Consider the following 6,000-nt stretch of genomic DNA (forward strand, 5'->3'; position numbering starts at 1 on the left):
CAAATATTTTATTATATTATGTGCAACAAAAAAACTAACTAAAAAGCAAAATAAGCCATGAGAATATAATATTTAATTAATAACGACTAATCCCCTCAACTAAACCAGGCCAAAGTGTACTAACACAATGAATCAACACAACAACATTGAGTTACTTCATTTACTCCATATAGTGAATGCAAACTAAGGGTGTGCGTTGGTCATAAATCCGCGGATTCTAACAAAACCCGCATTCGTCCGTCAACCAACGGTTCTTGATTTAAAAGAATCAAATTTGTGGCTTTTCGACGGGTTTAGGACATGCAGGCAGATCCATGGCGGGTTTATAGTAGGACCCAATATTCGCGGGTCGAAAGCGGTCATAACTTAAACATGTTATATTTTTTTAATAATTTTTAAGTTTTTGGCGAAACTATTTAGAAATTAAAATGAATGACCAAGCGTAAAATTTTAAATTGAAACCAACGTGAATAATATCAATAATAAATGTGAAGAGTAAATCAAAATTAAATTAGCTTTAACCATAAATTTGTTTAAAATTGTAAATAAATTCAAAGTTTTATAAGATAAGATTTAAAATTAAATAAATAATTATAGACAAAACGAGACGATATCGTCGTTATATATATTAGTTTTGACATGTAAGAGATACTTTATTAATGTATTATATATTATTAACTTATTATACTGCATAATATAAACAAAATGACGTATATATGTATGGCGGGGCGGCACGGGTTTCACGGGTATTAAAAAAATATGAACCCCTCTTAGACCCAAACCCGCAGGTCTTCTCCATTTCAGGACCCAATCATATTGATGGATCTAACCGTCCGATCCGCAAGACAATTTTTACCGAGTTAGACGAGTTCGACAGGTTGATGGGTCCGAGTTCCTCACCCCTAATGCAAACCTGCTAAAATAATTTATTACATTTATTCCGATGGTTTTCTCTATCCAATCTAGCTTAGATTGTGAACAATGATCCAAAGTTTGATAACAACCAACATTCTAATTTTATGTGTATTAACTGAACTCATAAATGGGGTGTCAAAACCCTTAACCACCATTGATAATCCAAACTAAAACTTTTCCACTCCAATAAAGTTATCAACTGAGGTTTTATTTTAATAATTTAAATATTGGTATGTAAAAATGCATTTTGAAGAAATAATATCAAATTGAAGTTACATAATTTAGTGACCTATATTACCAATTAGAAAATGACACGTGTTTATTAAATATATAGTCCCTTTAATTATTTTTAAATAACAATTATTTGATACCTATGGTTGGAGCAAATAATTTACAAACAAATATTTGATAATTCATTTTATTATTTTTGGGCTGAAGTTGCTCTTACAATTTAGTAAAAAAAGAAAATAGTAACAATCAGAAATCAAAAATTCATAAATTGAAATGAAAGAAAAAACTTGTCCTAAAATAAATTGAAATGAATAATATGTAATACATAATAATATTGATATACATTATAGGTATAATTTTCAGAAAAAAATTTTGGAATTTTTGGAAATATTATTCAGAAACTAAATTAAAGTTGATTGTAATCTTTTATATACTCAAATTTGTTTCCCCCAAAAAAATTGGAAATAATCGAAAGTTGGAACTTTCAAAATTCAGAACTAAAGATATTGTTCGAAAATCAAAAAAAAATATTCAGATCGTGATCGGCCAAATTAAAAAATTGCACTACAATTTTCACTCATAAAACACACCAAATGCATCTTCTACTGATGGAACAATGGACATCAATGCAAGTAACTCTTGCATCTTAATTATGAGTTGACCATACATTTTTTTGGCTATTTTTTTTTCATATTTTAATGGTCAATGGAGGCCTCGTTAAAAAAATTATGGGCCTCTATACGAGGACAATATAGTTGATTGTACTAATAACAAAACATAATAATTCAATAAAAATAAAGCATAATAAATAAAAATAAATAGGATAAAATTAAGACTTTTTATTCTACCCCTACAACAATATTGACTAGATTCAAACTAACAATACGTATTATTAGTTTGATTGTACTTTATCACTACGTCATGTCCATAAAAGGATCTATCTAACAATAGTAAATTGAATACGAACACATATTTAGTTAGGTGTTGGGATTTCTTAAATGTGTCAATTTTTTATTTAGAAAAATAAAATAATTTGGTCTTTTTTTGTATAATAACATCGTTCAAGTCTAGATGCAAGTAAATGATTGGTGGTATACAACGTACCAATCATATCGTACCGAAAGTAATGGTATACTGAACATTGGTATATCACAATTCTCGGTATGGTATCGGTATTAGAATGAATCCAAAATTAGTGCAGCGAGTAAACCTCTATTCTTATTACTCAATCCGTTTCTAAATACGTGTCTCTTTTCACTTTTCACAAAGATTAAGGAACTCAATAAATATCGCTTGATTTTAGAAAAAGGGGCTTTAAGATATACATCCCTAGTGGGAAAACATATTAGAAGCTACTCTCAAGCCCAGAAAAACATTAGCCCCACATCCTTTTGTAAAATAGTTCCTATACTACCCTTACGGTGATTTTTAACGCCGTGTTTTATGATTTGGCAAGTTGAAATAAAATCCCACTAATCTCGCCATTACTAATATACGTGATTCTAATTTCCCGAATCCCTTATTAACCGCATCATATCACACCCAATTTTATTCTCTTTCCTTTCTTTCTATTCTGCAAATTGGACGGTGTTTATTCTGCAAATCGGACGGGAACACCGATGTAGTATACAACAGAAGAAGCCAACTTTCGTTGCCATCTATTCATTCCAATGTCTACGTTTATTCATATATCGAGTACAAATTTGATTCTGTAATTTACAAAATCGATTTCGCAGGGGAGATGAGGATGAAAGGCACGCAAGACATAAATGCGCTAGATCCAGGTACGAAATACATATGTTTTGCTGTTTAATTATATTGAAGTATTTTGGTGTCTATGACACAAATCTATACAAAAAAAGTTTGGTGGTTTGTTTTGTAGTTGATTATGTGAAGATTGTAGTATATATTCTAGATTTTTTATTACATATGAGTGGTACAATACTGCATATTATGTAAACGTTATTGAGTTGGGTGATTCGTGAAGATTATTGTTCTATATGTATCTGTAATTATCTATGTGTTCTATGTACTACTGTGATAATCTATGGATAATCTATGGGTACTATAGTACTCTATGGGTACCGGTGATAGGCTGAGTATTGATTTAATGATTATAGTCTATCTAATCTCCTTGAACGTATTAGGACAATTCATGATCTGGGTACATCCAGTTTGTGCAAGTCCTATAAGACACTCAAAATTTTATTATTGAATAAACACAATCATACCAATGTTGAGGTCTTGAATCCTGATTCATTAATCCACTTTTTTTTGGATATGTAGGTTTTTTGGTAACTAATTATATACATATGTAATACTGTGGTACTCTATAGGTACTGTGATATTCTGTAGTTGTCTACGTATTAGAAAATGTCAAATTCATTAAGACATTTACTGCTTTTGAAACTATATAGTCTATGTATTTTTTGATCTTCTATCATACATTTAGCTTTCCTGGTAACAAATATGATTTGTCAAATTTGCAGGCGAGACAATGTTTTCTTCAGTCGCCCTTGGAAATAAAAGAAGCAGAAGAGGGGGTCACAAACATGAGAAGGAGCATTATATAATATCTTTTAAATTACAAGATGGAATGAACGATTAATTTCTCCCATTTTTTTTTTGTTTCTTGTACGCAAATGAAAACCATTTTGCGAATAATATTTGCAGTGTTGCCTAGTTAAACATAATTATGGTTTTAAACCTTTAATTTTTGGGTAAAAATATTAGAGACTAGCCGGTCATTGTTAGCACTGCTTCGTATCTATATATTATTGTACCTTTTCAATTTAATGAGTTGAAGTCATTGATATCATGTGACATATACTGTTGCATATCTTCGTACGTTTGGAGTATGGCCTGCTTTACGTAAATTAATTAACCAAATGCCCACTGTTACACAGCCTGGTAGTACTCTACAAGGATTATCGACTATATAATCCTATGATATACTGTATGCGTCTTTTGTATGCTATGTTTAGCTACATGAACTTGGTATTTGCGCAATGAGTGTTTATTGTGCACCATCCCCGAATAAGTTGCATTATCTTCGAAAATGGCCATTGTTCCAAGACAGTCTTTGATATGAATTGAAAACACAAAAACAATACAATAAGTTTCTATCGAATGTTTATGCGCACTTGTCTACAGATGGTTGAATTTAACGGGAACATATATGAACAAAATACAACCAAACACATGTAAAAAGAAAACAAATCACAAGATTATGCAAATTTGAATTTTGTAACTGCAATAACTATTCAAGTACTCAATCAACAAGAAAATCCATGAAAGTAAAAGAAAACATCCACCGCAAAAATATCACAGTGCTGAAATGAGAAAAGTACTTCTCAAACATAAATCGACGAATGAAAAAAAAAAAAAAAACTAATGTTCAACTTTAAAAGCAAATTAAAACAGCTCAAAAGCAATCCAAAATGAACCTAGTCAATACGCCTTATGCATGTCTTCTTGATGTGCGTGCATGAATTCTTGATGTGCGTTCCAACCTGGTTGCAACTACTACACTTCATCATCCTCGCTACACTCTCACCTCTACAAGCAATTATCTTCGTCTTTGGTCTACCACGGTTTGGCTGGAACTCAGGCTGACCAACGACATTCAACGGAGGGTCAACAAAAGGTCTAGCAAATGGAAAAATTGCTTTAGCATAACTTTGTCTGTATGACGAAATATGAAAGTATTCTTCCACATAATTGTATCCTTCCATCTTCACAGCTTTGTAGAGCACACAAGCAGCATGAGCGAATCCCGAAATTTGCCACATTCGGCATGAACATGATTTATTCCATAAATCAACTACAACAACAGGTTCACTCAACACCTCATATACCGAGTCATATATGCAACGAAACACGAAATATGCAACGGAACACAAATATTTTTAACAAAACACCTAACGTGAACACATAACGATTATACACAATTAAATAATTAAATAAACCATCACCATGAAAAACAGAAAAAAAATAGACATCGTACAATATGCATCTGGCGCCATAAATTACCCTTATATTTCAAAACTTGAATCTGCAAACATGCGGTAAAGAATCATGTACCCAATCGAACCAACACACAACACAAACCCGCTACTACGTGACGATGAAAACCCATACCTTCTTGCGGCTAAATCTTAAAAAAACACACTCAATTTTTAGCAGATTGATATCTGTGAATCTTCTTCACTGGCGTGTTGTATATATATGAGATTATGATACAGTTAATCTCAATCTGGAACGTGATTGATACGTGATCCCTAATTTAAAGGGACGTGATATTAGTTAAAATATGTAACCCCACAGAACGTCACAAACGTTCTGTTAATAATAAGGGTAATATGGGATTATTTAAAAAAAAATTCCCTTATTTCATATATTTTACCAAACGGAGGATTTAGTTACGAAAAAAATATTAGGCTCGTATTCCATATCTAATTAAGTTTTGTTTAAGGGACTTGCAGCATATTACCCCTTAGAAAAATCATATAAAAATGACTAAACCAACATTTATCATTTAAAAGAGAAAATTAATGATTAGAGTTTCATTGATAAGGTTAAAACATAAAAAATGTATTTAACGCCGTATTGGAAATCTAAAGTGACAGACAATATAGATTAAAAATATTTTAAAAAAGAAACAGTTATTGTGGAACAGAAGGAGTAATAATTTGCACAACAAACAAGAAATGTAAATCATATTAGCTACATTTTTTTTTGAGTACATTCAAGTACATTACAAGGAGAAGTAAGGGAGAGAGTACTCAAACCCTAGACATTTACCCTATTACTAAAGGTTATGTATGAACTCTTCTAATGAGGGTTAGTTGCTAT

General features: G+C 31.3%; 1 long non-coding RNA gene across 1 annotated transcript; it reads left to right on the forward strand.

Annotated features, from left to right (window-relative positions):
• Positions 1-2,225: 2,225 nt before the first annotated feature.
• On the forward strand, positions 2,226-3,993 carry LOC148768790 (uncharacterized). Its single transcript, XR_016032911.1, has 2 exons — positions 2,226-2,930; positions 3,636-3,993. It is a non-coding gene; the product is annotated as an uncharacterized LOC148768790 (long non-coding RNA).
• Positions 3,994-6,000: the final 2,007 nt, after the last annotated feature.

The sequence above is a fragment of the Erythranthe guttata genome, chromosome 8 (genome assembly GCF_056151865.1).
Source record: "Erythranthe guttata isolate IM_541 chromosome 8, IM_541, whole genome shotgun sequence".
NCBI lineage: Eukaryota > Viridiplantae > Streptophyta > Magnoliopsida > Lamiales > Phrymaceae > Erythranthe > Erythranthe guttata.